At 35.3% G+C, this 25,524-nt stretch overlaps 1 long non-coding RNA gene across 1 annotated transcript; it reads left to right on the forward strand.

Moving 5' to 3' along the window:
* Positions 1-4,782: 4,782 nt before the first annotated feature.
* Positions 4,783-15,255, forward strand: LOC123567894 (uncharacterized). The gene is made up of 3 exons (XR_006691023.3): positions 4,783-4,885; positions 9,318-9,456; positions 13,342-15,255. It is a non-coding gene; the product is annotated as an uncharacterized lncRNA (long non-coding RNA).
* The last annotated feature ends 10,269 nt before the right edge of the window (positions 15,256-25,524 follow it).

The raw sequence follows: 25,524 nt of genomic DNA on the forward strand, positions 1-25,524 counted from the left end.
TGGCTAAGGGAGGCAGGGATGGAAGGACTTGCGGCCCTGCCACCTGGGTGTTTCCAACGCAACAATAGGCTGTGCCTTCAGCAAATTCAGGCAGAAGTAGGACTACTGGGCCTGAAGCTCCAACATCTGTTGCCCACCTGGCTTTTGGTGACAGTGGTGGGTGGGCTCATGCATCCTGCTGTCCTGCTGTCCTGTTTCCTAGGAAGCTATTTCCTCCAGGTAAGTTCACACAAAAGTGGAGCCACTGGGTGGGAAGCTCTGGCAGGCATTGCCTGACTGGCTACGAGTGATGGGGTGGGGAGGTGGGTGGAGTAGCTGACTGAGTTTGGGCCGAAGCAGGACTGCTGGGACAGAAGCTGGTGCCAAGCTCCATCCAGGAAGGGGGCATGGAGGAATCTTACTGCTCTCAGGCACTGCAACTGCGGCCTGTGTTGGGGCTATGGCGCGAAGTACTGGAGCCGCGTGCTTGTGGGTATGGAGCAACGTTAATGCTCCCAGGCACTGCAACTGCGGCCTGTGTTGGGGCTATGGCGCTAAGTCCTAGTCTGGGGTCTGGAGCCCTGTGCTTGTACTGGTCCCTTTGGACTTGAGAATTACCTCCGTAAAACATCGAGGTGGCTCTGTGCCTCAGTCTAGAAGCATGGTGGGAGAATGCGGAAGCAGGGGTTGGCAGTGGATTCTCTCATCCGGAGTCTTGCACAGGTCCCTGTGGAGAATGTGAAAAATCCTAGGGGCTTTCACTCACTCATCTTCCCCGTTTTGGAAGGGTTCTACTGGCTCCGCACTGAGCCCAAACAGGCTGTGCCCAATTTGCCTTCTCTATACTACCTGTGTTTTCCTGCTGCCTTGATGGATCTCACTGTGGTTTCTCAAATGATTGGCCTGCAGGATCAGTGTTCACTAGCCCTTTCCTTCCGCCCCATGAGAGCTGAGAAGATAAATTGCTTCCATTCTGGCATCTTGGTCCTATCCTCCCATGTTAGCATTTTTACTTATTGCTGGAAACCAATATTGCTTTCCTCCCTGAAGTATTTGGGACATGCTTGTCCCAGTATCTAGAATGGACTAGACTGTTGCATCACTAACTCCATCTTTACCTTGAGGTCATTTATTCAAAGAAGTTTTCATTGAATATTCTACTTTAATAGGGTTCCTCTATTATTCTCTCAGTTCTTGTTCCCTTTATAGCATTTATTATAACTTAAATGCACTTTGCATTGTTAACATTTTGCTATATTTTGTATAGTTCTATGCCATTTTATTACATGTAGAGATTCATGCAACCACCATTTCTATCAAGATAGAGAACTAGTCCATCACCACAAACATCTCCTTCAGGATACCTCCCTTCCTTGCCACTTACCACACCATCCCTAACTCTTGGCAACAGCTTATCTGTTTCTCATATCTATAATTTTTAATCCACCTTATTTTTAGTTATTTAATTTTGGCATGTCTCCTCTAACATAAATTAAGCTCCACAAAGGCACAGACATGCCCATTTTACCCCAACTTCTGAATTTTCTAGAATCCAAAATTAGTCTATTGTAAGATTATCTGGTGGATGTCCCTAATCAAATTTCAATGCTCTATTTAAAAGCAAGGTTTAAAAAAAAAAAAAAAAAAAAAAAAAAAGTAAAGAAGAACTCTCAATCAAGGCAGTGCCCTGCCAAAATTTTAATTACAGCTCTTTTTATTAATAAACACTCTATTATTCACTGGCAATAGGCAGCAAACTTTATGTGATAATGCCAATCGATGTACTGAAAAAAATGCATCATAAGTGAAACACAAAAGTTAAGTGGCAACTATATTAATATGCAGAGAACCATAGGGCTCTATTTAAACATCTATCATGTTACAGTGTTTTGGAAGTATTATTTGTTGTAAAACTTGCACAGTTTGGAAATAGCTATGTAAAATTAACAGCTGAATCGAGTTACGGAATCATTTACTAACCAGTTGTGTCTCATGAACAATTGCTCCAAATTCATTGACTTGATTTTAAAAGAGATGCTGACAACTTTGTGAAGACCTTAAAAAGCATTTTACTCAGAAACAACTCTCTTAAGGCTGTATATGATTTCTGTGTTTATTTTATGTGCCTTTTATTGACAGTGTATTTTTGTTTCTATTGTTAACTTCAGAAATATCTACCATTCCTTAGAAAAATGATTTGCATCACAGTAGCCTGTTTAGCTGTTAAGACTTCATCTGTCCTGCTACTTACTTGTCTCTTGACATCATCTTTTGTGTCAGAAATCAGGGCCATTTGAAATTGGAATGACTGTAACTTTATACACTGTGAATAATTGGATAAAGATTCCAATTTGTTTTACCAACCTTCAATTCTATTCCTAGTCTATTCTGCATTTGTAAAGCACCCGTTGACTTACCCTAATGATCACTCATAAATTCAAGTTGTATAGGCATCTTTATTTTCCTCAACAATCCTTGTAAAGATGCAGAAACTGAAGTCATAATAAACACTTGGGTTATAAGCAACTTCCATTTTTTATAGCAAAAGACGAGAAGAAAGTACCAAAAATTATTCTCTCGTACTTAACTAGCAAGAAAGAATGCAAAATATTAAAATATTTTGGATATAAATGGAAATTTCCAAGAAAAAAATTGATAACATTTTCTTTTGTACATAGTTTCATTTATGCAATTTCAACAAATATTGACAAAGAAAAATTTTAACTTCTAATGCTATGAGAAGAACTATGATAAGAGTGTTAGCAAGTCAAACTCATCAGAACTTTATGAGAAGAACTGAAATATAAAGTAAGACTGCGTGTAAGCCATACCTTTAGAAGATATAAGGCGAATTTCACTGTCACCTATTAATCATTTATAGTAAAAGCAAAAGCATCATAAATTACGTATTAAACACCATTAGGTAATATTACTATTATCATTTTGTTCAAATACATGATTAAGTCTTAGGAAGATTTATAAGCCCTATTACTCTGTTTCTTTCCAATGTGTTTCTAATAAAATCTCATATTTGTTCTGATAATATATCTAGATAAGTATCTAGATGGATCTAAAGCTAAAGACAGATAAGTGAAAGAAACACTACTGAAAAATGAATACTATATTTTTAATTGTTTCAGAACTGACACATGACTCAAATAGAGAAGTCTGTTTAGGTTGTCAAAAGGTTTTTCATCGTTGCTTCTGTTATATGTAATGATATACAAATAAAAGAAGTTTTAATTTTTGTTTACTTCTCTGAATCCTTTCCTAGAATCTCCAGTTCTTTAATGTTAATACTTCACAGAATTTTGACTTAATCTTATTCTTTTGTCCATCTGTATTTTCTTTCAGGAAATCTCATTTATTTCCATAATTTCCATTATTAGTAAAGGTCAAAGTTTTGTCTCATTTCTCTCGACATTATGTCTCTTCTGACTTTGTTTCTCCTTACTTTTAGCTAATATTTCTGAATGTCAGAAGCCACCTCAAAATGATCATATTCTGACACATAATAGTGATCACATTATCACTCCCCAAACTCACTCTTCTCTCACTAGTCTATATATCTGTTGTCAGTAGCACCATTTTCTCTGTCAGCAAAACAATTCAGAAACACTCTCTTTTTTGTGTTGCCTTCACAACATTATCAGTTTGCCTCAATCCCATCTCTGGGAGGTTTTTCGTTCCTGTCTCTCATCCACATCACTATTTCCAGTGCCACAGTTTAGGCCCTCCCTCATCCATTCTACAATCCCACTGAGCCATTTTATTATAAAAGCCATATTTTTATTATTTTAACAATCTCTCTCCATAATCTACAGAATGAAACTGAGATATAAATGACCCCAGTGTGGCTCATCACCCATCTTCACTTTGAGGATGCTCTTCACGCAGATGCCACGTTTGCTCTTCTGTTTTACTAAACGAATCATTTCCTTTTCTTTGAAAGTGATAAGCCCTTCGCATCCTTCCAAGATTAGCTGAAATAAAGATGATTTTCTGTTGTGAGAAGCCTTGATGGCATCTTACATGCAAAGTTAGTTTTGTTCTCCTTTATTCTCCAATAGCAGTTTTGAAACATGTAGATTATTGCCCTTTGCCTATTGTACATATTTATTTGTTTATGGGTTTATATAAATGATATATTCCTATATTTTCTCACGACTTGGGTAGCTCCTTAAAGATAAAGCCTTGGATTTTATTCATGTTAAGTCACCTCTGTAAACTATACTTTGGAAAAATAAGAAGCCCTCAGTAAATAATGTTCATAAATGAGTTTTGTGGCATCTTCTCGGCCTGACATGCAGAGATACTAAATAAATGTTTCTTGACTTTAAATAAAATGATATAATATTAAGAAGGTTAATTTCTTCTTATGGGCTACAGAATTTTACGTACCAGGTACCAATTTCCACTTATTTTTTAATATGTGTTTTAAAACTAAAAATAAGTTAGCAGTTTGTATTATCAATAAATAATTTATCATCCCCAAACAATCTGGCATATTTCTCAGAACTGCATTTTACAATATATTTCCAAAATAACCAATATATTTTAAGCAATTTTCCTTTGAAGAAATCCCTCAAAATGTGACAGAAAAACATTTTCCTTGTGGATTTTTATATACCTTTGTTTTTCAAATCAAACACTGTATTCAAGCAAAGCCTAACTTTGGAATCTTATATTAAGTAAAACAGAAAAATCCCAAGCTGCTACAGAGCTCCAAATGCTTAATCCCCCTTTCTGCAACCCAGCTTCTCCCCATCTGCTGGCTTTCCAAAAGGAGCCTCAAAAAGCACCACTCTCGAAACAGGATGAATAGTGTTGCAACGCTCTGTTCTAAGAGACCACTATCCGTAGCAGATGCTCAATGATTTCAGAACTAAGAAATTGGGTGAGCAAGGTAGGTAGAACTGATTTGGTCATCAGTTAAATTTGCATCTCTACTATTTTTTTATGCAAAATTTTTCTCTGTGATATTACATCTTCAAATTTGTATCCCCTCTTGTGCCAAGTGGCTGTCCAAAACCTTCAATTAGAATCTATATTAATCTAGTTTGTTTATGAGAAGATGAGTGGCCTGCCGACGCCCATAAATGCATTAGAACATGTCCTGGAAATTTTTATTATTTCAAAAATGCTAACATGGTTTTTATTTATGACCTTGATTTTATCTCAAATTTGGGCAGACGCTATGAGGACATGACAAACAGGGAGGATAATTTGTGTATTATCAAGGACAGAGGAACATTGAAAGTATTCAGAAAAAAATGGAAAATTATCTATTGCAAGTTATCTGCAGCTCTGGGAGAGAGAGAACATTTAAAATATTCTTTTTGGATATGAATTTTTATGTTATGGGTTAATACTGCAATATTTCATAATTTTTTATATAGATTTCAGAATTTTCTTTATTCTTTTTTCAACAAATGATGTTTGCTCTGATTTAGGCACTGTTCTGATTCCTAGTGGTACAAAGTGTACAAACAAAATCTCTAGCCACACAGAGCTTATATTTCAGCAGTGGTAACAGACAATAATTGAGATAAGTATGTAAAATATAGAGATTTTCTTGTTAGTAATAGGTGGTACTTATAAATTGCTGTCAATATCATACTAAAATATTTTTGTATTTCCCACCTTTGACATAAAACATTTAATAAGCTTTCAGTGAATTTTTCTTGCTCTTTTATTTTCCAAACATTTTAGGTTTTTTCTTTATGTTTCCTACTTTTAACTCTGATTCTTCAGCCCCTGCACCCTATTCTTCCCGAACAATTTCTCTCTCTAAATGATTTGTGTTCCACTGGCAGCTCAGTGCTAAAGAAAGTGATATATCCTGATGAAGCCATTAAGCACTGTACTATGGACGTTAAGAGGATGATATAGGCGTGATTTCAATCATGCAAAAGGAAACTACCCTCGTTCTAAGAAGGAAAAGCACCAGAGAGCTTAACCCACTGTAGTTTACATTTTCATTTCATTAGATTCAAATCTGGGGATGTCAGAAGAAATTAACACTTTTCCCCCACAAGGCAATCACTGTAAGTGTCATCATCATCAGACGTGTGTTGCACACCCGCAGAGAGCAGGCTGGGACTTGGAATGCACAGCGCACTGAGAAGAACCAAAGTACAAATGGAGGAGAAATGGGTTGATAAAATGGAAAATGTATTAAAAGAAAGTTGGACTCTTCACCTTGTGCTGTCAAGATTTTCTGTAAAAATCACTGTTTTACAAAAGTCATAATATTGTTTCCAAGCTCTGTTATAACCCTAAGTTATGTTTAAGTATCTGTTTAGTTACCCTTGCACTTAAAGTGTTACAGTACTGAATTTTCTTTGAAATATAGATGTAACCTGCTTTATGAAATAGATCCTTAAATGGCATACAGAAATTATGTATTTGGGGTAAATTAAGTTTCAAATTAAGAACAGGTCATAGACTAAAGTAAGGTCTATGAGAAAATGTGTTTACCTAATGCAAAGTTAGAGTAATTGTGCTTTAATTTGATATTATTATGGGGATGAATATGAAATAATAGGATATTGAAGCCACTTCACCTATATTGTCTATTTTGTTAAGGCTTAATTTCATGTTTATTGAAACATTTCTTGATTATATGATACATAGTATATATACCATTTTGGTATACACATGGTATCAAATTAAATTCTATAAAGTATATAGTACTTTGATTAGATTATTAACAAATCCTTTCTAACAGATCAAAGATATTTGCTCTTAAGCAGGGCCAGCCCAAAGTAAAAAGAAATTGGAAATAGCTTTAATTCCTTATGCAAATACTATTTTAACAAAGCCTGCACTGCCTTTCATAATGAAAAATTCTGGATAATGAAATGTATATAAGTATTAAAAACAAAAATTAAGCATTTAAAATTAAAATTATACTATAATATAAAACTCACTGATATTTTTACTGGCAAGTCAAACTAGTTAAATACTAAGATTTTTTTCAACACAAATCTATTTTCTCTGAAAAATATTAAATATATTTCAATCTTTTTTTGAAAACTAGGTTCATAATTAATAATATCAATTATTTCAGTGAGCTATATTAAAAATAAAACCTTAGGGCCTGTGGAACTATGAAGGGCCATTTACCTCTCTAGAAAATAACACTGTTTAAAGCTTTAAATCATTGGCTTGCTTTTCTTACCTTATTTTTCCACCTCTTTCTTTCTGTTATATCAAAAGATTTTAGTTTCTAATGCCATTTCTGTAGCTGATAAAAGCATTTCCTCTATTTGGGATTATCATTATAAATTAATGTGACCTTGGAAAGTAGAAATCAATCTCATTAGAATTAAGTAAAAACTAACTATATAGACCTGAGTAAGAATTCTAGGGTCTTTTCTGTAAAAAGTATAAAGATAGTGAAATTGCCTTAAGCCAATCATTTTGGGTGTGTGGGTGTGTCTGTGCATGTATGTGATGCATTACTAATTTGTCGTATCTTGATAAAAAATAGAGAGCTTATTATTTGGAAATACATGAAATAAAACTATAATTTTAAAATCTATTTAAATTTAAAGAAGCACTCAGGTCTGCTAATTGGTTTATCTGTGCAACTTGTTCTCATAGTTACTCTTCGGAAATTATTATTATTAAATTTGAAAATATTATGTTGCTTTTTAGATAGGTGGTATCTCATACTGGTGAGGTATTTTTATATGTGCTCAACACCAAATTAAGTTATTTTTAGTTTTTTTTGGAGAAGAGGAGACAAATATAATCAATGGGCTCTTTCATAAAAGAACTTAGATGCTGCCCGAGGCCATGGGAGCCCACCCCTTGCATCAGCACACCCTGGATGTGAGACAGGGAGTCAAAGGATATTATTTTGGAGCTTTAAGATTTAATGACTTCTCTGCCGGGTTTCAGACTTGCATGGGGCCTGTAGCCCCTTGGTTTTGGCCAATTTCTCCCTTGTGGAGTGGGAACATTTACTCAATGCTTATAGCCCCATTGCATCCTGGAAGTAACTAGCTGGCTTTTGATATTACAGGCTCATAGGCAGAAGGGACTTGTCTTGTCTCAGATCAGACTTTGGACTTGGACTTTTGAGTTAATGCTGGAATGAGTTAAGACTTTGGAGGACTGTTGGGAAGGCATGGTTGGTTTTGAAATGTTAAAAAGAAATAAGATTTGGGAGGGGCCAGAGGCAGAATGATATGGTTTGACTCTGTGTCCCGAACCAAATCTCATCTTGAACTGTAATCCCCACATGTCGGAAGAGGGTCCTGGTGGGAGGTGATTGAGTCATGGGGCAGACTTTCCCCTTGCAGTTCTTGTGATGGAATTCTCACAAGATCTGGTTGTTTGATAAGTTTGTAGTTTTTTCTCCTTGGCTCTCTCCTCTCTCACCATGGTAAAGACTCGCTTGCTTCCCCTTCGCCTTCCACCACGATTGCAAATTTCCTGAGGTGTCCCAGTCATGCTTCCTATTAAGCCTGTAAAATTATGAACCAATTAAACCTCTTTTCTTTATAAATTTGCCCAGTTTTAGGTAGCTCTTTATAGCAGTGTAAGAACGAACTAATACAGATGCTAATTGGGGAATAGGGAACTATGTAAGTGAAAAATGAAATAAAAATATAGGATGACACTATGAAGAGTTGGTGTTTTGAACTATGTGTGGTTCCTGGCCTAGCAGCATCTACTTCACCTGGTAGCTTGTTACACAGGCAGACCTGAAGCCCCACCCCATACCTGCTATATAAGAATCTACATTTTTATAGGCTCCCCAGGAGGCCCATTTGCACCTTAATATTTAAGAAATAGTTTCATAGTACACCACTGTAGATTTATTCTGATTATAAACATTTTTGAACTACATGGAAGATACCACACAATGCACAGCAGAAACACAGAAAGGAGTACACACCATAAGAGGCTCTGGATCTCAAAGACCAAGTAGCGCCAACTCTATATCCAAGAAAATACACACCTAGGGAGACTACTGGGAGAGGAAAGGCTGAGTAATCTCTCAAATTATCTCTTAGTGGTAAATTCTTGATAGTCTACTAAGTTCAAACCTTTTTCTTTGAGGACATAATCCTTTTAAAAAGAAAAATACACCCTAACTAAATTCCACTTTACCTGTCTAAATCTTACCAGCCCTAGAAACCCAAAGTGAATTTCCATCTAGAAAATTTTCTTGATACTGATTTTCTTGATCTTAGTGCTAGGTAGGGCTATCTGCATGTGTATGACCGCATATGCTTCTGTGTATTTAAGGTTAGAACATAAAGCAAATTATAAAATCCTTCATCAGAGCAGATACAACATATGATTCCTTGCTTTTCTACCAGCATAGAGCATAATGTGTGTCCCACAGCAACAAGAAGGAGAGAGCTGAGTGTCATAAAGGACAGCTAGAGAGACTACATGCCTGGGACTGGGAGGCTACAGAAAAGAAGATGGGGTTTCATGGCTCTCTATTTTGCCCAGGTATGCTCCGGGGTACTAACAATCTCACTCTTCATACAAGTTTTTTTGGGAAACTATAAGAACGTTGTGAAGGGTTAGCACAGCTATTTATTTAGTTGGCAACTGTGGAAGCATTCAGGGTTAAGTGTAATCCTTGCATCCCTGTTAGTAACCTGCTTGTCTTCTAAACCATCTCCAGATGAATGCTTGCAACCCTGGGCATTCCCCAAATGCTTTGGCATCAGTATTTGGCATTCACTGTTGTTTCATAAAATAACATCCTTCTTGAAACCAGATTGGGAAAAAAAAAATCAAGGGAAATCCTTGGCAATTTGCCTTGAATCCCAGTAGATGTTACGCTTTTCTACAGAGAGCACAGGCAGGTAGACTCGGAATGAGTCAGCCTTGCTCAAGGACCAGATGCAGGTGAAGAGAGAGCAAGAGTCCCAGGATAAAGCCTGTCCTTCCTCAAAGCAAGCCCTCATTTAATTTACCTCTTCCATTTGGTGGGAGTAAGAAAATGAACAGGCTTACTAATGCCATCATCCAGAAATAAAAATTTAATATGTCTAAAATTTTTGCATTGAATCATTTTATTTTCATTGTTCACATCTAGGTAGTTTAGTAAAAGCAGTACAATTTTTAACGTGATTGACCATGTGATGAAAAGAGTAAGATTCTGATTTTAGAGACATTCTAGATAGAACAAATCCTCTCCTCTACTTAAGCCAACATTTAAATGCATATGGTGGCCAGGTTTGGTGGCTCACGCCTATAGTCTCAACATTCTGGGGAGGCCAAGGTGGAAGGATCTTTTGATGTCAGGGGTTCAAGATCAGCCTTGTGAACATAGCAAGACCCTGTCTCAACAAAAATAAATATAAAAAAATAAAGTGGGCATGATGGCGCATGACTATAGTACTAGATACTCAGGAAGGTGAGGCAGGAGGATGCTTTGAGACTAGGAGTTTGATGCTGCAGTGAACCATGATCACTGTACTCTACTCCAGCCAGGGTGACAGGAGACCTTGTTTCAAATAAATAAATAAATAATGTACCTGTAATCCCAGCACTCTGGGAGGCCGAGGCGGGTGGATCATGAGGTCAGGAGTTCGAGGCCAGCCTGGCCAAGATGGTGAGACCCTGTCTCTACTAAAAATACAAACATTAGCCGGGCGTGGTGGCACACACCTGTATTCCCAGCTACTCAGGAGGCTGAGGCAGGAGAATGTCGTGAACCAGGGAGGCAGAGGTTGCATTGAGCTGAGATCTTGCCACTGCACTCCATCCAGCCTGGGCAACAGAGCAAGACTCCATCTCAAAAAAAAAAAAAAAAAAAAAAATTGTGCCTGAGAACCACTTGGGGAGTATATAAAAATGCAGAATCTTGGGCCCCAAATCTCAGTCATTCTGATATGCTAGGTCTAAAGCAAGGCATCAATATGAATTTTTAATGGGAACCCTTTGTCATTCTAATAAAGAGAAAGACTACCTGCCCCAGATCTTTGTTACAAAGATCTGTGAGTCAAAAAGCATAATTTTAGCTGCCAACCAATCCTTTAGAAATTAGCCTACTTCCTTTTTTAATGCTTTTTGTGTTTCTGCAAGTTTTTCTGTTTGTTCCTTACTCCTGGAGTGAGCAGCAGAGAAGGTAAAATACGAATGTATTCACAGTCTGTTGATATGTATTCAAAAATAATCTTCTGGAGAGGGTGCCCATATGTTCTGGTTGCCCAATTTATGCCATTTGTCCCAGCAACGCATCCTATATCACTCTCAAAAGTGTTCAAGTTTGAACAATGAGTTTCATGGTCACCTTAATCCTAAATTACAACTATAAGTGAGAAGCATGGAGAAGTGCATTCGTATCTAAATAATTCTATTTTCTGCTTTTCAAAGCCATTCCTTAAGTAGAGAGCATGAATGTCATTCAAAATGTGTTTTTTAAAAGGGAATAATTGTATAAATTTTAAAGGGTTTATTATGGTTTCCAAAATATATGCTTAATGACAAATTCTCTACTCTTAACCTTTTTTTGGAAGGATTAGGAAAGCTTTCTAATGTCAACAACTGGGATGAAAATGTAATGTCAATAAAATGTCAAAACATAAATCTAAAAATACTTTTATTTAAAACAAATGAAGCCATCATTTATATAATTCCATTAGGTTTTCTGCCAGACCCTAATTCAAAATGTGTAAATTATTAAGCACATTACATTGTATTCAGTTCTTCATTTTTCACTAATAGGTGGCTGCCTAAATTTCTACAGTTGCTATAATTTTTCTTGAGAATTTATAGAATTTTAATATTAGATTACATGAAAAAATACTAGCATTTTTTTAACCTTACGTTTTTACTCACCCTTTTCAACTACTGAAACTCAATTTATTAAAAGTGTAAAAGCAGCCAGAGGAAGGAAGGAACTCTGCTGCAGCTGCTACAAACCCAAATTTCTGAAAACTGGAAATCTCTTGCAGGTCCTCTATACCTCAAAATTAATCAGAAAATAAACTTGCACTACAAATGTGTACCCTTTCTTCTTAGAAATTCCGGGAAGTGTCATTATGAGATTCCTGTGATTCTAATTTAAATTCAGAATTTCTAACAAGCTTCCTGCCAGCCTTCAGAACTTATTTGTCTGTCCGTCCCTGTACCTACCTGCCTGCCAACCCGGATGTTTTGCCATCCGCCAACTCAAATTCTCTTACCGGGATCCTAAATATGTCTACCCCCTGTAAAACAAAATCTTATGCCTCAGTTCCCCCATTTGAGCTGACTTTGCTTCTTTAACTCTTAGCATGATGTCTCATCTTAATCAAAACCCTGCATCTGACTGTTACTTCTCCATTCTTGAGAAATAGCACAGGAAAGCACCAGGTTAACTCACATGCAACTAAGCATGCTGGAAACACTGTTTGCCAAGGCTGGAATATATTAATAGATATCATCATGCAGTGAAAGGCAGTACTGAAAATCAAGTTCCAAAGCTCAATGTGTAGATGTGGTTTCAAGTTACTCCAACCACAGCAGCATCAACAGAATGAAGATCAAAACAAGGTGATATCTGCTGAGATAACTACTCTGGAACATAAAGTTAGCTCCGAGAGTGAAAGGCGGGACGAGTTCACTCCTCTTTCTAGACTTCAGTCCCAAACATTGTCAGCATCAGGGAACCAGAGTTCATCTGCAGCCCATCTTCCATGGTCCTGCTTTCAGGTTCCTAATCCACCTGGTCTTCCTGCATACAGAGATTCTATCTTGTGGCCTACAGTAGGTCTTAAATTATACTCAACAATCTATAGGCTAATCCTTCTATTTGGAGCACTATGAATCTTACTTGACTCTAACACATCACCAGTTTCCTGGACTGGGGGCCACACTCAGTTACATGGGAACCAATGCAGGCACCAGTCTCAAGCTTGAATTTTAACTTGAGCTATTGAGCTATTGGATTCAAATGATCAATCTGCCTCCTGGAAGCTTAATTTCAATGCTGACTGCTTGAATCTTAAAAATTAGATATCTTTGTGGAAATTCCAGGTTTTGTAGACATCTCTACAACCCCATTCTGTGGGTTGTTTTAAAACATATTTTGCTGGACATTCCAGGTTTCACCAGGTGTTGATTAAGAGAATAAAATACGATGATGTTCACACTCACCAGATCAAAGCTGCAGGCAGTCAGAGAAGGAGAATGAAGGACTCTAAAAGGGCTTTGCAAGCAGCCATGAGAAATGGATAAGCAAGTCTATTTTAAATCCCTGTAATTGTTTTAGATAATCAGTGGCTGTGATTTGTAAAGCGTTTAATATAAAGATCAGTGTGCAACTAAATACCACACAAAATCAAAATTGGAAGAAAAAGGAGAAAATGTCATGACTTTTTGTTTGTTTGTTTTTTTTAGGACAGTGTCACTCTATCACCCAGGCCGAGCGCAGTGGCGCGATCTCAGCTCACTGCAACCTCCACCTCCTGTGTTCAAGTGATTCTCCTGCCTCAGCCTCCAAGTAGCTGGGATTACAGGTGTGCCACTATGCCCAGCTAGGTCATGACATTCTTAAGCAGAAGTCTTGCAACATTTTGACTGAAACTGGTTTGAATCTTAAGAATAAACAATGTGTCAAATTTATTCATGGTTCATGACAAACCTCTAGTTAGCACTGAAAGAAAATTTCAGGACAATGTAAATTGTGCAACTAATTATCCTACATGGCCTACTTTACTTTGAAAATTATGCTCATGAGGGACTCTATTTCAGAGAACATCAGTGTGTATCAGATAAAAGGTAAATCTATGTTGCCATTTAATTTGTGCTAGACCTCAAAACTGTGATCTTCTATATTTTACAAAACCTTGAAATTCACCTCTGCAGGGATTCTTCTGTGATTTTAGGTTGGATATAATTATAAACAAATTTTAGAGCAACTGAGTACTTAATAAGAAAGCTAACCTTGGAGAGAAGCTGCACTAAAACTACAAAACAACTGTGAAGACAGGGAGTAACAAAAGAGAGAAACAAAGAAGAGAGAAGAGAGAAACAAAAGAACAATTTTGTGGTAATTTGTTTGAATAAAACTAGCAGAAAAAAATGGCCTTATCAGTTGCTCAAACCCTCATGAATTTACAAACTGAGATAATTGTTTATACTTGTTAAATAGAATACATGTGTATATGTAAATCAAACTTTTCTGCCTGGATTTGCCTAATGTTAATAACTATCTATAAATGGTTCTAGCATAAAAAGAAGCTTGTAACTGGTAATTAAAATCTCAAAATTGAAGACCATAAACTAAAGACATCTTATATAAATCATAGAAATTATAGACCTCTCCAAGTTGAGGTCTATAAATTAAATCTTACATTTTTGAGTTGATTATGTTGTTGATAGGACTACATAGTATGAAATATTTTAGTAATAGTTATCTTCCCAATTACCTTTAGATTTTAACCTAATACTAAAACATTTGGGTATTGCCATTATAAATTATCATAAAAAATCATTTGCTGCTAATAATGTATTTGCACAGTGCTTATTTGGTATTTAAGAAATATTTACTTTAATTGATTGATCTTTATGAATCAGATATCCTTTACAGATGAGGAAACTGAGCTTTGAAAAGCCCTTGTGATTTACTCAAAGTCATAGACAAAGTCAGACAAAGGACTCATAACCTGGAATTATGCTTAAAATCTAGATACTTCGATCAAGTATCTCATTGCATGAATTAGCATTAATGACTTCTTTATTTATTTTGGACCCTATTGATGCTTGGAAGTCTAAGAAGAGTAATACCGATAGATACATATGTACCAATACCTAAAAGAAACACTAATAGCAATAATAATAATAATAATAGAGGGAGTAGAAATGTAAAACAATGAAAAAGTAAAAAATATAAATGACTATATGCAATCAGAGTTTGTACTATCATGAACTATAAGAACAAATAAATTATATTTAATGCATTAGTTGAATTTAATGCAACAAGTAGTCATTTTCAAAATATCTATTTTAATTTAGGCAAATTTTGGTGTCTGTAGCTGCTCAAAATAGTTTCAACATAAAGTTCTAGACCTCAAAACTGTGATCTCTGGTGTTGTGCTCAACCGTGAATGCCACCTTTGTAGGAATTGTTCTGTGATTTTAAATAGGATATAGTTACAAGCAAAATGTAAATAATTTTTACAAGTTTTTGTGAATGGACAAAATAATGAGATAATTCATCCAGAGCAACATTGTCCAGTATGATGTCTGCATGGAAATATTCTACATTTGGCAACTGAGTATTTGAAATGTGCCAAATAAAACTGAGAAACTGGATTTTCACTTTTATTAATTTAAACCATTTAAGTTGAAACAGCCACATGTCGTAAGTGTTGGACAGGACAGGTCTAGAGGCTTCCCACCCAAAGTGTGATCTGGGGACCAGTGGCACCACCATCACCAGGGATCCTGTTAGAAATGTAGAATCAAGATGCCCTGAATCAGAACACTTATTGGCAAACTCTCCAGTTGATTTCAAATGAACGTTTAAAGTTTGAGAAGCAGTAATCTAATGGCATTGTCTATGCTGCATAGTTTCAAATTTTATGAAAAATAAAAATCATGACATTGCTTTCAAGAGTACTGTTTGTGACTATATATACAGAAAACACAGTATTTCCATGAACATTAAAAAGCCAGGGAATGAGTGGGAGATTTGCAAATATCCAGATACTTGGCATCATGCTTCCAAAATATCCAGCTCACACATGCCCTTCATATGAAAGCTTGCCTCTGATGTCTGGCATCATGTAGGTGCCCAGCACTTCCCTCAGAGCTGCATACGGCTAACTTGCTCACTGTATACTTGTAAATTCTGATGATCTGAAAAAAAAAGTAAACAATTTCCAGAATAGTGTCTGTCGTTAGACAATTAAAGGAGGGTAGGTACCAAGTGTGAAGGATTGTGCTTCTCGGCATTTGCCATTTCCTACACACAGACCAGAAACTCCAACTCACCAGAGAATAAGTATTAACACTGCCTGAAAATAAAAAATGTTATCACCATCTAAACCACTCTATCTATTCCCTTAATGTTCTAGTTTGGAGGTGTTTTAAGCTTAGGCAGCTGTAAAGTAGACAAGTAATTGCTGACTACTGGCCTCCTCTGACATGTCAAGGAATAGGAAAAGAATGTACTGTGCAAGAAAATGAAAAGCACACCATGCGCATTAAGAACCATAGTTAATGTTTTTATAAAGACTTTTCTTGCTGTTTATTTTAATTTCCTAGTATGCTAAATCATTCTAAGTAGAAAACATTCTGATTTTATCAATTTAATTGAATTACCAAAGCAAGATAATCTGTAACATTAGGCTCCTTGGGATTCAGCTTTACAGCCACTGGACAGAAGCAGAGCCGGTGGCCCTTCACTATTGTCATTTGAGGCATGTCACCATATATCAAACAGGATGCCACCGGCTTGTCACTTTTTTCGGTAAGTTACAAAACTCTGTGTTAAATTTGAAAAGTAGGTACAAAAAGAAAAACGTAATCTGTTATCCTCAGCCATCCTTCAAAAAACAAATAATCCTTCTATCCCTCTTTCCTTGACCTCCTAACATAGATTGTTCATTCAGTTTATTTTTATTTTGGGAGGCTTAGAAAATCAAACCTGCTTCTAATGGGGTGATATTGAACAAGAAGTTCCAAATAGAAAAAACTGAAAGGAGGGTGGCATGCACATGATTGGGAAGCATCCTGCGCACAAAAGAGAAGCGTGAATCATTGGGAGGACTCCCAGCAGGAGAAATCGGTTCACTGCGAATGTGTAGTCTCAGACTGAGCTGACCCGCAGAGGTACCTGCAAATATTTTATTTTTCTTTTGTCAGTTTCTTCACCCATTCTCCACTGGTGTAAGTTCAGAGCTGTAGCTCTTCTCTAGGACCACCACCACCCCAGGCTCTTCCCTCTTAAGAGATAATTTAGAGGTCATTAGGTGAGAAACCTTTTAACTTGCTGCCCTCCAACCATACATGCTTCTAGATAAAATCCCATTTTTCTCTCCATTTCTCCCATTTCAGTGGGCAGGCATTTCATTTTCTGTCCCAGGGTAATTTTTCCACTTATTTTCTGGATAATATACTCCCTACTTTGTCAAGGAAATTGATGTATTAACTAGTCCCTTTCACTTCAAATACTTAATTGTATTCTTCAGTAATACTTTCCATTCAATATATAAAGAATCTTGTTAAAAATATCTATTAAAATATAGCTCCCTTTAATATCATGTTTCATCCTGGTCATGCTTTATTTTCTGTATTTTAGGCAAACAAATGAAAGAGAAACCTAAATTTATAATACTTTCAAACACACCAAAATTCTACTTTCCTCTAAACGTTTTTTTGCAAAACTTTCTCAATATATTTTCCAGTAGTCTATCGCTACAAACTGTGTACTTACATGTGTGTGTGTGTTTTGCTTTTAATCTTAGCTAACCTGTCCACAATATTTAATCTTGATAACTACCTGTTCCATCTACATACTATTCCTTATGTAGTCCCCATGAGTACATTGCCTCTGATTTTCTTCCTGTTTCCGTCGTCTACTCAATTGTTATAGCCTCCTCATTCTGAACTCTATACATTGGTATGCTTTTCTTAGCCCTCTTTTCTTCTCTTACTTACTTTCCCCTGGTAGCCCATCTTACCTTTGCTTATAAGTTCACTTACATCATTTACACCGATGATGTAATAATCTCTCTCTCCAGCCTTTTCTTTTCTGAAATTAGCCCTATGTATTCAACAAACTATAGGGCGTTTATACTTTATCTTTACAAATATTGCCTTTTAAAATCAACATATCCAAAAAAAACAGGGCATTTTCTTTCTCCCAACATTCTAGGAGTCCATTCAGTGAATTCTCAAGCTTAATCAATAAAAATAACTATCCCATTCAGGAAATGAGGAGAACTCTTCAAACCCCCATCTCCTTTGCCTCTCATATCTAAGAATTATTTTACTTCATGGACTCTATCTCCCATATCTTTGAGTCCCTAGTATATCTCTTTTCTTAGAGAAAACACAACAATTATGTGTATGGTATTTTAATGCACAAATTGTGAAACTGATTGTAAAATATGTATTGTATACTATTGGTATAATTCTGCCTGAGTTATGAAGAAAGAAAAGATGCTGTGTGTTCTAAGAGACACTGTATCAATCTTAAGTTTCTTGAAATTTTACAAAATTAGGTACGTTCATGTCTGTTATGTACATGTTTGAGGAAACATGTTATGCTCTGTTCTCTTTTGTACTCCTAAACTTTGACACATGGCTCATTATTAATACACATATTAAAATTCACATTTATATAAATAACCAGATGACTAGGACTTTGTATATTGATAGAATTGATCTGTGCTCTTTATTATCCTGAAAACCATAGAAGTAATGAAGAAGGTTTGACTTTCTCAGGGTTAGGGTTAAGGTCAACTTAGCTTATTTTGGTAGTTATTTTTCTCTTGTCAGAGGGTATTTTCTTATTGTTAGGTGTCATTATTATTATGTCTCTAAAAACTCTCACATGAACTCATTTTCTATATGATCTCCATATCCTATCCATTATTAAGTCCAATATTTTTCCACTCCTAAATATTTCTTAAGTGTGTTCACTTCTATCTTTCTTAATTACAGCCACTCTAATCCAGGTTGCCATCATTTATGTCCAGATCTACTAAAATAACGCATGAGAGCACAGGTATCACTTTGATATAATGATTTCTAAATTTATCCACAGGTAAGGAAATACTTGTGCTCACATGTTTATTGCCCCATTATTCACAATAGTAAAGATACAGAATCAACCTAAGTGTCCATCAGTGGATGAGTGGATAAAGAAAATGTGGCCTATATACACATTGGGATACTATTCAGCCATAAGAAGAGAATAAAACCATGTCATTTTCAGCAACATGGATGGAACTGGAGGACATTATTTTAAGTTAAATAAGCCAGGCACAAAAAGACAAATTGGACTTGTTATTGAGAGCTAAAAAATTTGATCACATGGAGGTAGAGAGTGGAAAGATAGATAACAGAGACTGGGAAGAATGAATAGGGAGAAAGGAGAAGGATGAAGACAAGTGGGTTAAAGGGTGCAAGCATATAGTTAGATAGAATGAATAATTTCAGTGTTAGATAGTAGAGCAGGGTGACCACAGCTAACAAAAATGTATTGTATTCAAGCAATGGACTCATTTAAATATCCTGACTTGATCACCACATTTTATATATATGTAACAAAATTCCACATGTATCCCATAAATGTGTACAAATAATACATTTTTTTAAAAAATTAACAAAGTACTACAAAAATAAATAAAATAACCCTAGCTCCCTTATTACACTCCTCAAGTGTCTGTGTAATAATTAAAGATGTTTTTCTGAATACAAATCAGTTTGTGCCGTTTTTCTGCATTGGTTTCCATTTGTTGGCAGAATAAAATGTCAACTCTATACAATAGCCTTTTCAATCCTCCAAGACCTGTCTTCTTTCTCTCTACATGCGCTGGTTGGACCCATCTCTGTCTCTCTTACTATGACAGAGCCACTCTAGTGTCCTTTTGGTTTCTCTCTAACAAGCTGTAGTAGACACTGTTGGGGCTCCACAGAGATTTTTAAAGTCCTTTTACCATACTCCACACCCCTCCTCTAGCTTCTGTGTGCTTGTGCTTCTAACCTCCCATACATGCAGCTCTTTGTGGAATATTACTTTTGGTCACCTACTGGAGTTATTTTCCTGGACATCCAAAGACTTGGAGTTAGTATCCTCCTAGACGGGTTGTTAACCAGTGACTGGCCGGTGTAACGAGGTTGAAAGCCAGCTCCATAGCTTCATGCAGAAATTGCTCCGAGCTGTAATTCATACTCTATGGCTTCACAGCTAGATCAGGCTGAGGCTGAGGCTGAAGCTAGGGCTGAAATTGCACTCTTGCTTGGCTTTTTCTCATCCCTTTCCCCTCTTGGCATTCCTATACTGAGATCTTCTAGGAGCATTTCCTTCATAAATCACTTGCACGTGAGCTCTCATCTCACAGTTAGCTTCTGGGGACCACAGATTCACACACAAACCCAGTTATTTCTACCTTAGACCTTTGTACATATGGTGTTTCCTCTGCTAGGATATTCTTTCCCTCAATATTTGACCTCTGGTAACTTCTTATCTTTCAAGTCTCATCTAGCATCACGTAATTGTTGAGACCTCCCTGAATCACTTAATTATGAAACATTCTATTGGTTTTTATAATAACACTTTCCATGGATTGCAATTATTAGTTGTCTATTTGTTTATATTTTTAGCATACGTCTCTCTCATTAGACTATGTTTTCATGAGGAGAGGAACTATGTTGCTTTGTTCATAAAGGTATAACTAGCATCTGGCTCATAGTATGCATTCAGATATTTACTGACCAAATAAATTAAGTACTTCTAGTTTTAAAGTGAAGAAACAGTATTTGAGGTCACACCTGCTAAAGAAAACCATGTCATAAGTCATAAAACTTTTTGATGCCTAATTATCCCAAAAGTTTTTATCCTCATTCTTGGATAACAATGAAAATATAAGATGTTTGATAACAATGGAAATATGAGATGTTGCATTTTTCTATAATGGACAAGTTATAGTAATTAAGCTTTCTTAATTATTTCCCATGCCAGTCTTATCAGGGACCTGATTTGAAAATAAACCTTTTATTATTCTCTGTGCCTTTTGGATTTTTAATAGTAGAAATCTGCACATTTGTTGTGGTGTGTTGCTTTCTTCCTTACATTATAATTCCAGGGGAAAAGAGCAATTAATTATTGGCTTTGAAGAAAGGATAAAAACCATAAGTTCTCTTCTAGATTCTTTTAATAAAGGAGAAAAAAAGATTAAGTCAATTTTAAAATTTAGAGTCAGATAATGGCATATGTCATCTTGTGGGTGCCCAAGAAAGCACCTTAGTGAGAAATTGTAAGAAGTAAATAACAAAACAGGGAACAGAAAATCGAAGAGTAACAAAGTACTCATCACATAAACAATTTTTGGTAGCTTTCTAACTAATATACAATTTATATTCATATGTATTTCAATAACCTATTTCTGCCTCTTGTGCTTTACACAGAAAATGTATTGAATATGTTTCCACTGAATAAGATATTTTTCATTTCTAGTGAAGCCTGGTCTATTCTTCTCTTCGGCCTAACTCTTTGCTTTCAAGCATTCCAGGAACCAAAATCTTAAAACCAGTATACACATCTGCTGCATTTATTCACTGGGATTATATTTACCACAAAAATGTCCATTGCTTATTTTTATTTCTAGATCAGATCCATGTTCTAAATTGATTGACTCTGAATATTAACTGTAATTTTAAGTGTATCCTTCCAAACTACATTTATAAAAAGACAAAGACATGTTATTCCAAAAATCTTGTTGATTCTTGTTGTTTTCTACTTGAAATATCTGCTTTTGAAACTCTTATATATCCACTAAACAAGAAACTTCTGAAAAGTGGCATGGAAATGCTATCTAAACATATAATGTTACATATATACATATATATGTATCAAGCTAAAGTTATCAATAAGAAAAAATAATAGATGGTGTAAGAGTTGATGTTTATGTCTCAATGTAATAGTTTATTTCCTTCACTGATACTAATCTAAGCTAAAACAGTATGTTAAGATTTTTAATTTCATTGAGAAAGTATACTACAAATAGTGCCAAACCGATATTTAGTATTAAATTGCAACTTCTTTGTTTTCCTAATTATTTTGTAACCATCAATTTTAGAAAATTAACCTCATTTATTGATAGTTGAATAATTTTATTATTATAAAGCCAAAGATGATACAAATTATCACATTTTATCAAATAAAATGATCTAACTTAGTAACTAATGCTAACAATGATCACAGCATCTAATCTATGGTACAGAATCAATTGATATTAATTAAAATATTAACACTTTGCATAGGGCACTGGTAGAAAATACTGCCTTTTGAAAGATGTGTCAGAATTATTCGGGTTGCAAGTAAACCAAAATATACTGAATAAACTATGCCTGACAAAATGCTACAATTTATTATCGCACATAATCTGCATCAAGTAGAGCTAGGTTCAATGAAATCTAAAAGCCAGGTTGTAGTCTCCTTTTATCTTTTGTCTCAGTTATCTGTCGTGTTGTTTCACTCTTAAACTTCATGTGGTAGGAAGAGTGATAAAAGCACCTCTAGGCTTGTATTCTTCAAGGTTCAAATTGAGCTGAAAAACAAAAGAAGGAACAGAAAGAAAAGAAAAGAAAGGAGGGAAAGAGGGAGTGAGAAAAGAAGGAAAGGAAAAAGGGAGAGAGGCAGGGAGAAAAGGAAGGAGAGAAGAAAAGAAGGAAAAGAAAGGAGGTTTCTTTTTCCAAGAGTCAAAGCAAATCCATTGGAATTAAAACCTATTTTATTTTCTACTCCCAGTGATGAAGGAATAGCCCTCCTGCCAAAAGCTACATAACTGGATAAAACATAGGAGATATATGTATGTGTATGTATATGTATATATATACACATATATACATATATAATATTAGAAACTGTGTAAGATTATGATTTTTTAGAAAAGGGAAACAAACAGGGGAAACCCAACAATCCCTGGATTTTTTCTTGGTGACAATTTCTGGATCATGACACAGAGGGTGGAAGAACAAGCACAGTCCATCAATATCAATGACATGAGAAAACGGAGACCAGAGTTTGGTGCTATTAAAGGGAATGGGTTTCATGGGGCAGCATGCTGCAGAGCAGGGAGGTCAGGAGAGAAGTAGCTCCAGAAATTTACACAGCGCTGCCCTTACGACTTTGGCTACATACTAAACCGTACATACTTAGGGTAAAATTCCACAAGGCCAGGTACAGAAGAACAATTGGTGAAACAAGTATGACTGGAGAATGGAGAACTGGTAGGGTAGCATGAGCTGAATAACCAGTGGAGTTCACACAGCCTTGAAAACATTTAGTTCCAACAGCCAAAGGGCAAGATTTTCTTACATGCTTTGGACATTCAGTAGAGATCTCAGAAATGCCATATCTTAAAAGTTGGCGTAATAATGCCCAAGGAGAAAGGCTACTCTATATAAACTCTAATAAGGTAAAAAGAACTCTTAAAGGAAACAAGCTGATTTGCAAGTAAATTAACTACATGCTGTAATAAAATTAAATTCTCTGTTAATGAATAGAGAACAATCTAGACACATAATAATATAGGCTCTATAATATCTAATATGCATTCAAAAGCTACTAGATATTAAATAAACCAATAGAAAAATAGGACAAATAACCAGAAGAAAAAAACAGCAATTAATAAAAATCAAGTTGGAAATGTCAAAGATGATGGAATTAGAATATAAAGCAATTTAAATAGCAGTCATGAATATATTCAAGGACTTAAATATTAATATAATAAAGAAAAATAGCAAATATTAATAGTATATCAATATGTTTATCAACAAACTATAAAAAACCACAAAATAGATATTCCAAAACTTAATATCACAATATCTATAATGAAAATGTCAGTGGATCATGAATGCCAATTTTGGTAAATTACTCACTAATAAAAAGTGAGTGTATTTGAAACCAAGAAAAAAGGAACTATCCAAATTTAACAAGAGAAAACAAAAAGACTGAGAAAAATTGGAAACATAAAACAACTAGAAATCCATATAACTGAAGTACCAAAATGAGGAGGAAAGTTACAGAAGAAAAAAAAAGTTCAAAAAAACCATAGTTGAAAATATTCTAAATTTGATTAAAAAAAAATTATAAACCCAGACCCAGAAATTATAAACTACAGACCCAGAAATCCTCATAAATGCAACAGGGATAATCAGAAAATGTCATAATTAAAAGTTTGAACAATGAAAAATAAAAACCGCTTAAAAGCAGACAAAATAAAAGATATGTCACATACAAGAGAACAATTAAAAAACAGATTTCTCATCAGAACCAATGCAAAATAGACAGTAATGGAATGGCAATTTTAAAGTGCTAAAAGAAAAAAAAATCTAAATTTCTAAATTTAACCAAAAGAAAAATACTTCCAAGAAGACTTATCTAGACCAACAAAAGGCAAGATAATGTGCCACCAGCAGGTTAAAACAACAAAAAATGAGAAAAGTAGTCATTTAGATAGAAGAAAACTAATACCAATAGAAGCTTGGAATGCCAAAAGAAAGGAAAAGCACTGGAAAGCTCAAATATTAACTAAGTTGAAAGATAAATTTTTTTTCCTCGAGTTTCTAGTTTTCAAAGCTAATTGACAGTTGACAGCGAACATAACACTACTTTGTGAGGTTAATAATATATCTAGAAGTAGAATGTATAATGGTAGAACAAAAAATGAGAGGTGAGAAATGGAAGAATATGGTTGTAAGAGTTTTTGCTTGAAAAAGGCTTCCCACAAGAGTACATAGAATTGGCCAATAAGCACATGAACGAGTGCTGAATATCATTAGTCATCAGAGATGTGCAAATTAAAACCACATTCACACTAGTATGGCTCAAATTTGACAGTGACAACAGCAAATGCTGGTGAGGATGAGGGTCACTCACAACACTCATGCATCACTTGTGAGAGCATAAAATGATGCACTGTCTTTGGAAATTTTTTTCTGGCAATTTCTTATAAAGTAAATTGTGTACCTACTCTATAACTTAGCAATCCCACTTCTGAGTCAATTTAAGGTAAAGGAAAACATATGTCCAGAAAAATTGTAATAAAGAGTATGAAGAATAACAGCTTTTTAAAAATAAAAGCCCAAAAAACGTGTGTCCATCAACAGAAGAAATAAACAACTTGTGATATATACTGAGCAATAAAAAGAAATGAATTAGTGAAACATGTAACACCATACAGATAAAACTCAAAAACATTATATTGAGTTAAAGAAGCCAGGCAAAAGAGTATTTATGGTATGGTTTCATTTATGTGATGACCTAGAAATAGATAGTTTGTTATGTGATATCTAGGTGATCTAGAAAGTTGTAAAAAAAAAAAAAAAAATCTAGAACAAGCCAAAATTCAACAGCGGATTAAATTGTAAAACTGGTGCCTCTTTGAGGAACTTGGATTCACTGAAAGAACAAAGGGCATTTTTTTGGATGATAAAGATATTCTGTATTTTGATAAGAATGTTAATTAAATGGTATATGCAATGGCCAAAACTTATCAAACTGCATATTTAAAATCTATTCATTTCAGCATACCTACATTAAATATCAACATAAGAAAAAAGCTAGCAACAAAGTGGGTGACTGTTGTACAGTCCCCATCCCTTTGCATATCAATTATTGTGGCTGAGGGACTGGATATTTTGCCTGACATTGCCTGAATCCCATGCCCATCAGTGAAATCCTCCAAGAGAACAGAATGAGAGTGGAAGAAGGGACTGTGCATTAGATAAAATCATAGCATTGTTAGAAGTGGGAAAGGCACTAAATGCAGAGAAAGATATAACAACATATCTAAACTATAAAAGCTCAGAATTGTTCTCCATAAAGTCAGCTTCAAATCACAG

This window comes from Macaca fascicularis, chromosome 12 (genome assembly GCF_037993035.2).
Source record: "Macaca fascicularis isolate 582-1 chromosome 12, T2T-MFA8v1.1".
NCBI classification, from domain to species: Eukaryota; Metazoa; Chordata; class Mammalia; order Primates; family Cercopithecidae; genus Macaca; species Macaca fascicularis.